At 43.7% G+C, this 12,085-nt stretch overlaps 1 protein-coding gene across 2 annotated transcripts in view; it reads left to right on the plus strand.

Annotated features, from left to right (window-relative positions):
* The window catches only part of ASIC1 (acid sensing ion channel subunit 1), a 590,058-nt gene that overhangs the window by 188,272 nt on the left and 389,701 nt on the right, over positions 1 to 12,085 (plus strand). The window lies entirely within an intron of this gene.

Below are 12,085 nucleotides of genomic sequence, written 5' to 3' on the forward strand. Positions count from 1 at the left end.
ATATATATTGTTAGGGTATATATGTATAATTATATATACTAAAACTTTGCTTACCTATTGAAACTTACCTTCACAATATTGTTGTCCTCCATATTCTTGACACGATCTTCAGTCCACACTATATTTTGTCCAAATACCACCAGGACTCACAAAAAATTCCAAATCTCAACACTGATAAATATGATAACAGCAAACACCATCCTCCCACCCAGGTGCTAGCTTGTCGCAATACATGACTCGACCATGTGTGTTGGGGCCTCAACAAGAGGTAGGACTGCAGTATACAAAGGTTACAATCCAGTACAGATCAATGGCAATCACTTGACTACCCAACCTAGACACAGGAAGACCCGCCCCAACCGGGAATGAGTTCATAGGGGCCAGTCAATGTAGTGATGACTAAGAAGCTGAAGTCAGTCCGCGAAGTGATGACCGGGTGATTAATGGACTGGTGATGGAGGTATGCAGTGTCTTCAGATGTGGGTGCTAAGGAACCAGTGAATGGACAGTTGAGATGACGGCCAGTTCCATGAGGGATAAAGATATATACTGGGGCCCCTGGAGCTCTGCAATCTAGGGGTGTGAAGACTGCTTTAGAAGATAAACCCAGCTGTGGCACATAAAATCAGAGCTGCGGTCCGTGCAGGTAACAGTGGTGGGGCCGGACAAAGGGGGCTTTCGAGGGACGATGCTGAGGTGAAATTAAATAAATAATTCATTTTCCATCTGCATCGTCCCTCCAAATCCCCCCACCGCTGTTACCTACATGGACCGCGGCTGTGAAAGCAGCCAGAGTTGGGAAATGTCAATCGAGGCTGAGGAAGGGCAGAGTTGGGGAAAGTTTTTTTCTTACATATGTGAAAACAACTCCTTGTGCACTGCTTTAAGTATCTATTCGCAGTTGGCCTGATCTCCTTGCTTCTGACATTGGTCATAAGGCCTTTGCGACAACCTGCCCTGGGAGCTGCTTTAGATGCACAGCCCCTTCACTGACTGAAATTAGCTTCTTAGTCATCAGTTCATTAATTGCCCCTATGACGTCATTAATTGCCCCTTCATCATCTCATTATTTGCTGCTGCCTTCAGCCATTGATAGTCAACGTGATATCCTCAACTCAAGCCCAATTGTTAGACCATGAGTTTCCCTTGCTACCAGGTGATTATTTCCATTAGTCATTTGCCATTGATTCGCCCGTGTAAGTAGTTAATTAATTTTATTCGTCATTACCTCATTATGTTATGTTATGTTAGCCTGATTTGTAAAGCGCGGGCTGCCTAATAGTTCCTATTATCAGTTTATGTAATTTACTTGTCATTATCTCACCAGTCACCCTATCACTAGCGTAGTAATTGCAGATTAAATTAGTTATTGTCATCATTGACATTAGTTGCCTCTGTCATCATTTCATTAATGACCGGTTTTCTAATCTCATTATTGCTATCTCATCAGTTTACTGATAATATCTAACTCTAGCTCATTAATGACCCCTGCCAATAACTTAATAACAGCCATGCAATCCACTCATTAATTCCACCTACCAGCAGCTCATCAATGACCTATATCTCTGGTTGGTTAATGTCCATTAACATCATCCTGATATTTATTCTTCTTACCCGCTCATTGATTGTTTCATTCATCAGCTGATTAATTGTTCAGTGCCAGCTCATTAATCACCTCTGTCATCCTCCTATTAATCACTCCTGTCATTAGCTGATCAATCGCCAATGTCCCCCGCTTAATAAATGCCTGTGCTCACAACTCATTAATGGCAACAGACAGCCATTTATTAATTGCCCATTTCAAGCCATTATTCACACTGACATGTTCAGCAATTGCTCACCAGCTCATCAACTGCCCTTATTAGCAGATGAATAGTTGTCTCTATCAAGTAAGAGGCTCCACCTAATACCAGTCATAAATGCATTTTCTACACTATACTTGTGGCACGTGACATTTCTTGTAGTAAACCCATTCCAGGTGATGTCTTTTTATAATTGATTGGTGTTATATGGATGATTAGCATCCCCTGGTACATAATCGCATCCCAGGTGTTGCAGAACCTCTTCTCTTTGTCTATTACACCCTCTAGTATGTAGCATTGTCCCCATGTATGTGACAACACCCCCAGTATATTTTAAAGGCCTGGCATATCATGACGCCCCCTGGTATGACACAGACTTCCCTGACGCGGCCTACCTTCTCAGTGGACTATAACACCCCTTGCATGTCATAATGTCTTGTGGTATATTTTAGAGCCCTTGGTGCACCACACATACCATTCAGCGAGCCTTTTCCTCCGGGTTGTAGGGATATACATGGAGCCATTTGCATTTGCCCTTTCCTTCCAGTCCCTGCTTTAGAGGGTTATGTTTATGTCGACCCTCAAACTCTGGCTGGATAACTAAGGAAACAGCCTTGTAGCGCAGGTTCTAGTCGGTGATGGTTTCCTTAGTTACTCTATGCTTAGATACTGCCTTGGCCTGTGTATAACTCAAGCCATGGCATTCTCAGCAGCTATCGTCAAACCATTGTTGGGGACAAACCACTCCTAGATCACACATGATCACTCTTGAAACTCTTGACTTAGCCTTGAGCAAGCCTGAGAGCCCGTGTCCCCTCACCGGGATCCATGTGATCATGTCATACAAGAAAGAAAACCAATCTTTCTTCTATAACATCTACAAGGCGTTGAAGGCCTCAGTTTCAGTGATGCTTGAAGCCTGATTATATTGCTAGATACCAACAAGCATTCTAACGCAGCCAGAGCTCTCGATGTGTTCGAGAGGATCAACCACCAGATCGAAGGTGGTCAACATGAGGTTCAACTTGGAGCTAGCAGATCTCAAGAAGGTTGCTCCAAATGCTGCACCAATGGAGAAAGCCTTAGGCCTCGAATACGAGTGTCCCGTGATCCTATATGGTAGGTATTGCACCTTCTAAAATCCAACACTGATGTGTTTGGAATTTCTGGGGTGTGATAAATCTCGCCTAGTCTGAGTTTTGTCAAAGAAATGGTGCATAACATGAGGATTATGGCGCTCACCTGCCATCTTCCACATGCACCGGTATTTACAGGACAATTTTCGGCAGAAAATATAAGACCTGCCAGCATGTTCCTGTTGGACGTGGATTTTATCACACCATTATTTATAGGTGTAATAAAATTCGTGTCTCTCATAATTCTGATATGTACAGTAAAAAGAGTTACGAAATTTACTCTGAGGCATTCATAATCAATGCCTAAGACTGAGGAAAATTGAGACCTCTATAGTAGCTACTTTTCCAAGCTGTCACAAAGTGCAAAACTTGGCAACACAGTCTTAGTTCGCATACTGAATCAGGAAAGTTTCTAACTCAGTGAAGAATCTTTTCAAAATTGAATGCAAGGTCATTGAGTCAAAATTGCTCAAACCCTAAACATGGCCTTTCCAGAAAGTCTGCAAAGAGCTACTCAACTCTTTCAAGACCGATGTATTAAAGATTATGTGACATCATCTGTTGTAAAAGCTGATCTTTTGCTATAACCTGCTCCACTATTATCATACCTGTGAACCTTTTTTTGTTGACTTCATTCTTACCTATGAGTGTTTTGCAGGTTCTAGTCCAGTGCTTAATTTATTAAAGCATGAATGCCAGAGCTCCAAGTTCTTCCCAGAAGCTGGCGGCCGGGCTATTAAATGTCAGCGAGCCAAATGTAGTCTCCATCCACCTCATGCATTTTCAATCCAGTACCAGACACCCCCTGCCCCTTCATCTCCCTCTTGCAGGTTCCCATTTCTCTCTTTCTTGCTCTCGGTCAATATCTGATGAGGAAAAGTAAGTGCCGGTCTCCAAAAATGAATGCCATTGGGCCCCACCGGCAACAACCAGCTCAAATTAAGCACTGGCCTTCTACAAGCTCCTGAACATATATTAAGTCTTATAGTGTCTAGCAGCATTTCCCTAAAGACTTATATGAATGCCTTCGGTCCTACTTTGAAAACTACTCGGCATCTTCAGCCAGCAAAGGTTGGTTCCTCCTGCCCATAAACACACCCTGATGACCACCCTGTTGTAGGCCTGAAATACCAATCCTGTACTGCACCATTTCCCATTAAGATTCTAGAAAACACAAAAAGGAACTACAGGACAAAAGGTCTCATTTAAGGTTTGCCGGCCAGGGGTCGTATTACAGACACTTTGGTGCACTTTGGTATTACAGATGGGTCCATAGACACTTGTGCGGCCCCTTCTGTAATACCTATAGCGCTAGCACACATAAAGCGCCAGCGCTATCTTCAAAGGGTGTTCCCTCATTTGCATGGGGGCGTGCCCCATGCAAATGAGAGAATCGCTTTGCCTCTGCTCCCTGGCCTTATTACAGGTGCAGGAGCAGAGGAAAAGAAGCTCTCAGGAGGCGCACTGACAGTGCACCACCCAAAAGGTGGCGCACTGCCAGTGCGCCCCCTGGGAGCAGCCCTCTGGCGGGGAGAAAGGGGGTCCCATGGACCCCCCCAGACATCCCCTTGCAGGAAGGTAGTCACTGACTGCTCTCGCCTGCAGGTTGATCTCTAATCCCCTTTAAAAGTACAGGCGGGTAGCCACCTGCACTGTGAAAACACGGAGCGGCTTTAAAGCAGCCCTTCCGTTTTCCACCTGAAGGAACTGACCACAGGGCAGTGCCAGTTTGCGGCTGCTCTGGGGGCAGCGCATTCAATGTAATGGGGCGCACTTTCTATGTTTGCAGCTGCCGCATCTATTTTAAGGTGCTCTGAGCGCAAACAGGGAAAGCGCGTCCTTTACATAATAGGGCTCCTGGTGCTTATCCTGTAGGCAATTTCAGGTTTTTCTATTTCTTACTTTCAAAAGAATTACTTGGGTTTCTGATTGGCGTTTTTGAAACATCCTACATTAGGCACAAATGGCCCCGTTAAAAGTTGCACTGTGCTGGATTAATGGTGCCATTGCGTGCGATTTTACCGCTGTCATGAGATAAATCTGCGCTAGCGCCATCCATTTAAGAGTAACAAACCCTTGGAATGGGGAATTGCTGTGTGGGGCCGATTTATCATGTTGTAAAATCCCAGGGAATTCACAATTTCATGGAATTGTAACACATACATTTATCACCTGCTCTGAGAAGACGGCAAATGTATACATGGAGTTTTGGGTGGGTTTGGTGTGAATGAAGGGGTGTGGAGTGGAGGGAACAGTGTGGAAAGAGGAACGTTTTCTCTAAAAGGAGAAGCATACCTGTCAGAAGAAAAACTGGAAATTAAGCTTAGCTGCTGCCAAAGAGTCGGGCAATTTTTCTATCCGGATTGCTTTGTCGGAATAATCGGGTCTGATTCTGTCACACCCTAAAACAAGCATTTGCAATGGAATAGGTCTCTCATTTATGACATTTTTAGCTATTGCCATTTTAAATGACAATGCTTTTTATATACATGTTGTTTTTAAAACAGATAAATAAAAGGCATTGTCATTTACAATGCCAATAGCTTAAACTCTCGCAAATGCGAGACCAATTGCATTGCAAATGTGTGCTATCAGTTTTTTTAAAATCGTTAGGAGAGAGCGTGTCCTGTCTGCAACAGCAGGCAGGACATAGCTATTTGAGAAAATAGTGCTCAGAGGCTGTAATTAAAGCCTTCCGAGTAATGACACACGTAACAGGGGGTGTCGCCATGGAGGTTACAAAATGAGACAAGGCAATACTAAGGAGGAGCTACTAAGCCTTTTGACCAATGAATAGCCACAGTTTACAGTGGACAATGACACAAGCCAATTAAAAATATGGGCGGAGTTTCAAGTCCCTACCTTAATACAGCATGCCTCGCAGAGCAGCGCACGCGCTGCCCAGGCTCAACCTAAAAAAGGTGTGAAAAACCCTAGCCGCACTTAATCAGGCAGAGCGAAATTCCATGCAGATATTTCACTTTGTGTGCTGGGGGCCTATGCAATAAATCATTCGAATGGGACATGAACGAGATAAAACCGCTAAACAACTTAAAAACTGATGTCTTATTTCAGATAGGCAATACAGGGATATACACAAGGTTATTAAAGAAAATATACAGCCCTAAAATAGATTCTTTGAAGGCTGAACTACTTATTTACATCAAAACCGATGAAAGCATTGCATGCCTCATTAGAGCGATACAGCAGCAACATTTAGTGTCATGCAGTACACTTGCAAAACTTTATTTTTGATGTTCTAGCGAAAATGCCTACAATTCTGTGTAGCACACCCATCCACGTAGAATAATTACTAATAAAAAGAAGGCGTTTAGGAAAATTGAAGAGGAAGCCTGGGAGGGACCAGCTAATTACGATAACCCCAGTTATAGTACATAATTATTGCCTTTTTAATTATATAATACACTTTATTTTAAAAATAACCAAAATCTTTAAACTTTGCTAAAAAGGTGAAAGGTGTTTAAATTCATTTAACAACATAACTTTTAACCAAGTTTAATAAACAATAAATAAAAACAAAATCCTTAGTAAGGGTGAGTATTTAAAAAAAAAATGTTTAAAAATAATATTTATAGATTGAATTAATATAGTTATCTTATTTTTATCATTTAGTATTCAATTGATTTGATGACTTGACTTTCTGCAAAATTGTATTTTATTATTTCTAATCTGAGAATAAACATTTTAAATTGATGTACATGTATATTACACATTAGAAGCCTTGTGTTCAGAAATAACAACCTCGGAACGTGGCCACCTTGGAGCCCTCAAACACTAGTAGACCCTTGCAAGTTCAAGAGCTATTCATTATATGATGTGCCTTGCCACACTGGCAGGCAAGCAGGCCCTGAGCTGGAGGTGCAGAGTGCTACGGTATGTGAAGCATACATTGCCATGCAGTTTACTGTCAATCAAAGCATGCTTTATAAACACATTGAGCTGATACCTGACACAATGGGCAACCCAGGTTATTTGAGCGTCGGCAATTGACCGTAACATGAAGGCATGCAGAGCAAAACTCTAGCATATTTGAGAAGTAGCAAACAACTAAGCGATGAAAGGAATGATGGCGATAATTACAACACAAACACAACAAGATGATTAGCGGAGCGCTGAAACATTTCAACCACTCACCCCTAATCACAGATCTGGGTTTAATCCATCATCTTTCTTTTGCTTACTATGCCACCCCAGTTTGGACTCAGCCATATGGCTGGTCTAAACTAGGGTGGCATGGTAAGTAAAAGAAAGATAGATTTAACCTAGATCTCTTGACAGGGGTGAATGTTTGATTTGTTCCATATTCCATCCATCATGTGTGTGTCATTTTTGTTACTCACCCTAAGTGCGCTGTGTATGCCCAGATAGGGATCCCAGGGTTAATGTGCCACTGGATTCAAGCTAGCCAGGCTGAAACCGGTCCCAGGATGCTTGTTTCCGGTCCAGGGAAGGCATGGCTTGGCAGTTCAGCTTAGACTGTTCCCATGAGGCACAGGGTCAGACTGTTTTGCATATGGCCATGTCTGAACTGGTGTGGCAGAGTTGGCTCAAACCCAGATCTGTTGACTGGGTGTGAGTGTTTGATTGGTTCTGATGCTCCGTCCATCATCACCACCCCCTTTTGTACCGCTTTGTTCGCCATAAGTTGGCAGGGTATGCTCAGACATGAGTCTCTTGCTCACTTTGCCACTGGATTCAAGCAATCCTGGCTGAAGACGGCTGAAATGCCAGAAACCGGTCCTAGGAAGCTTGTTTCCGGTCCAGGGAAGGCATGGCTTGGCAGTTCAGCTTAGACTGTTCTCATGAGGCACAGGGTCTAGACTGATTTGCATTTGGCTGAGTCGAAACTGGGGTGGCATAGTGAGCAAACAAAGATGAATTTACCCCAGATCTCTAGACTGGGGGTGAATGTTTAATTTATTCAGTGTTCCGTCCATCATTTGTCTGTCTTTTGATGATAATTACAACAGCATCCTTGGTAGCCTGGTGTGTTGGGTATAATACTATTAGGAGCATCACAAAATATTTGAACATACACCTAAATGTAACTCGTCCCCACACACATTGCAGTATATACCAGCTTTATTTTTGGTGGTGTTGCATTTTCCACAAAATATTGACGGGCTATTAACTGTCACGTGGACAATTATGTGTTAAATGTCCAGGTACAGTATTTAAAACTGATAGGTTTTTTTTGTTTGCATGTGGCTTCTGATTCTCCTGCTTTCCAAAGGAGCACTGCTTATCAGATAGGAATTGCCTACTGTTCGCCTAGCAAAGCGCTAGGCATCAGGCGCTCAATTTTCTCCTAGGCACATATAGCTCTGGGGTCTTGGGTGGGCTCGAACGTTTTGGAATATTTTCTTAGTTTCTCTTTGGAAATGTCTGTAAATCCTACAGATTTTTATCAAACATTGAAAAAAGTCATGCTGTATAAAGCGACATTGGGCCTCAATTTATCCAAAGCGTTTTGGGAAGATACTTGCCCAACAAATCCTTTTGGGCTGAGTTGAGCTCTCTCTCTAGCTTGGTGCTCTGTGAATATAGGATGAACATTTTGCAATGGTTGCTTTTGGTTCCCACTGGATACTACCAGTCGAAGGCCCAACAATACCATTGACGAGTGCCTGTGCCTGGGTCACACGGCTGCACGTACCTGTTGTAGTGTTCTAGTCACCCTTAATAAACTATCAGGTATCTCTTGATATCCCCCTTTCAAGAGGCCCTAAACATTTTTATATCTTCCGGGAAAATTCTGAACATTTATGCATATCCCTTGGACATTCATAACATTCTAAGCATTTCATATTTTTCCCCTGGACTTTCATAACATGCTACACATCTCTATATGCCCTAGACTTGTATAATGTTCTGGACATTTCTTTATATCCTGTGGCCTTTCATAACATCTCAAGCGTTTATTCACATCCCCTGGTCTTTCATGACAATCGAAGCATTTCTTTATATCTCCTGGAATCTGCGGTGCAATACCTGACGGGCACCCTATGAAGGGGCTCTTTAGCGGAGATCTTTTATTCCTTGCCGTTTGGTGAAGTGGGTGTGAGGGACCTACACAGTGTAGACGTGTAGATGTGAGGGTCGATAGAGCAAGTGAATTAAAACAGAAAAGGAAGAATCAGGCAGAACAATTTTAATGACCCTGACTTCAAACCTGATTAAAATAATGGAGTGGTGACTACCTGCAATAATGCTACATGATGTTGCGCTCAATCTCGTGAGGTCATGTTATGTTGGTGATACACAGGGGAGAATGACGTTCTAATACCACAAGAAAGATTGTTTATTGTTGTTTGACAATTTTGTCTATTTCCTTACAAGTTGGCCACCGCATCGACGGGTACTTCACCTTTAGGTGCCACACATGGTATATTCAGGTTAGGACACCACAATACCATAGTTTTTAGTGTAGAATGAATAACTCATACTAGGCCCTGAGGAATTGCCGCCAGATCTTCCCGACTATAAGGCAAGAAACATGTCGACCTCATGAGATTGAGCACAGCATCCTGTAGCATTACTGCAGGTAGTCGCCACTCCATTATTTTAATCAGGTTGGAAGTCAGGGTCATTAAAATTGTTCTGCCTGATTCTTCCTTTCCTGTTTTAATTCACTTGCTCTATCGGCCCTCACATCTACACGTCTACACTCTGTAGGTCCCTCACACCCACTGCACCAAACGGCAAGGAATAAAAGATCTCCGCTAAAGAGCCCCTTCATAGGGTGCCCGTGAGGTATTGCAGCGCCGACCAGACGAGGAGCATGACCTATGATGAAGCATGACACCCAGCGGGCCGGGTGTGTGAGGGCCCTAATTCAGAAAGGAGGGATTCCCTCCCTTTCCCTTCCTTTCGAGAGGGCAGCCTACTATTTCTTCTCTGGGATCTCTCCCTCATTTTTCTACCGCAGGAACTGCATACCCTGTTATTTGTACAGTGCTAAATTTGAGAAGGTGGTATCCGGTGCTCGGCACTGGCACTTACTTGTCAACACCAGCGCCTGTGACAGTGTGCCACAAGTTGGAGCTGTCTGGCTCATTTAGAGACGACCACGACAACAGTTAATTATTAATTCAATATACATTATAAATGCCACCCAAGCCATTCTTAAATCTTTGGGGGCCTGTAATAGTCCGAATTGTCACACTTGTAGGAGTGTGATGGTTAGTAGTTGTGTTGTTACTATCATTAGCAGCATGACAGGGGCAATGTGTAGTGAAAGCTGCAGTGCCCTCCTGAAGAACCCCAGCACTTATTGTTTAAAAAATTAACCACTGCAGCCGTGGAAAAGCACATAATGCAACAGGTCTATCTAAATTAAGAGGTAGAAAGCGTCAAATCGTGCTGCATTATGTGGTATTTTCTCCTGCAGAATAGTTTAATCCATTTGAGCTACAAATCATCAAATAATGCTGCAAATTATGTAGCAAGTGAAGTAATTCCATAATTATGCTGTAAATAAAGCAGCCAAAGATTTGCATAATTCCATCAGCCCTTACCAGTTACTTTATTAACAATCTATTCATGAAAGGCAAATAAAACCTAAACTTCTAATTCAAAGAGAACAGCTTCAACAATCTCTCCCTTTTTCAGACAGAATGAGTTTCTTAAAACAAAGGGTGTTTTTTTCTAAAATTCTATATTTGTAACCACATTGTTAAATATCACGCTCTTCTTTTTTACTGCACACAGCAAAACAGTATAACTCTAGATTTTAGTGCTATTTTCTTTCTTTTTGAAAGAAAATATGTTTTTATTAACATTTTCAGTTGTATTACAAACAGTGTGACTCTTGAACATGGCCCTTACAGCAATGGTAAGATATCCTACAACATGAGAACATGTCAGACAGTGGGCCTGGGGAACCAGCCCAGGTCACGGGGACTTCCCATAAACCCCGGTGCGTCCCACCTATCCAGCGAACATGGAGTAGGACCACCCCATCCCCTGCACCATCCCGCTAGTTCCACTCAGAGGATAACCGATGGTTAGGATTGGGGCTCCGTTGCAGAGCCTCCGTGAGTGGGGTATGCGGTGTGAGGCGATGATAGTTCCGCCACATTCCCCAGACCTGATCACATTTTCGTGGACAACCCCTAGCTTCATTTATGACTTGCTCCACACCCCTACAGACATCCATCCCTGCGATCCACTGGGCTCTAGTTGGCAGTGCGGGTGACCCCCAACTCTGTACAATATCTCTCTTTGCTACTATCAGCCCAAGTGTGCAGAATATCAGCTTCTTCCTCGGCAGGTCAACGTTCCCGGGGACACCCAGGAGTACAAACTGGGGATTATGTGGTCTCTCCTCCCCGATCACTGCTCTGGGTTCCCGGAGCCACCCCCCCCCACCCTCCACCCGAGAGTATACTAGAACGAGCCCTCAGTAGCACTGCATCTAAGATAACCAGGCAGGGGTATCTGCCCCAATTTATGCAACTTAACCCAGTCCAGACACTCTATGTAGGCTCTTCAACTGGATCAACCAGAAGTGGGCCCAAATGGCAACCTCCTGGGGATGCATCAGGGCTGCCTCCCAATCGAATCCCTCCATCTCCCGCCAAGTCTTGCTCCCAGCACTGCTGCAAGGGTCTGAGTTATCCTGAATATTACTTATGATGGCCTTATAGAGTGAAGAAATCGCCCTCTGCCCAATGGGTCGCTGAGTAAGAGGCTCTCCCGTGGTGCCAAGTCGGGCAAGTCCGTCCAGTCAACCCCCTCAAGGTAAAGTGCGTGTCGGAGTTGCGCATATTTGAAAAATTGCATGAGTGAGAGGTAATATTCTACTTGTAAACTATCATTGTATTTAAACGCCCCATCTTCTATGATATCCCACACAGTAACAATTCCATCTGGCTCAACCCTGAAGCCGGGGTTCTCCCTTGAGCGTCACCCCCACCCAAAGCGGTGTTTCTTTTGTGACCCTTCCTTTCCAACCTATATGGGCCCACATCTTGTCCACAGCCGTCAGAACTGCCAGAGTTGCGGCGGGTAGGGTCCTTATGTCTTGTCTGTCGTGGGAATAGTGCACCCATATAGGGGACGCCATTGCGCACCTGTCGAGGTGGACCGTGGGATCACCAGCTGAGGCGTAGGCCTAATCACTAA

Source organism: Triturus cristatus, chromosome 4_2 (genome assembly GCF_964204655.1).
Source record: "Triturus cristatus chromosome 4_2, aTriCri1.1, whole genome shotgun sequence".
Classification (NCBI taxonomy): domain Eukaryota; kingdom Metazoa; phylum Chordata; class Amphibia; order Caudata; family Salamandridae; genus Triturus; species Triturus cristatus.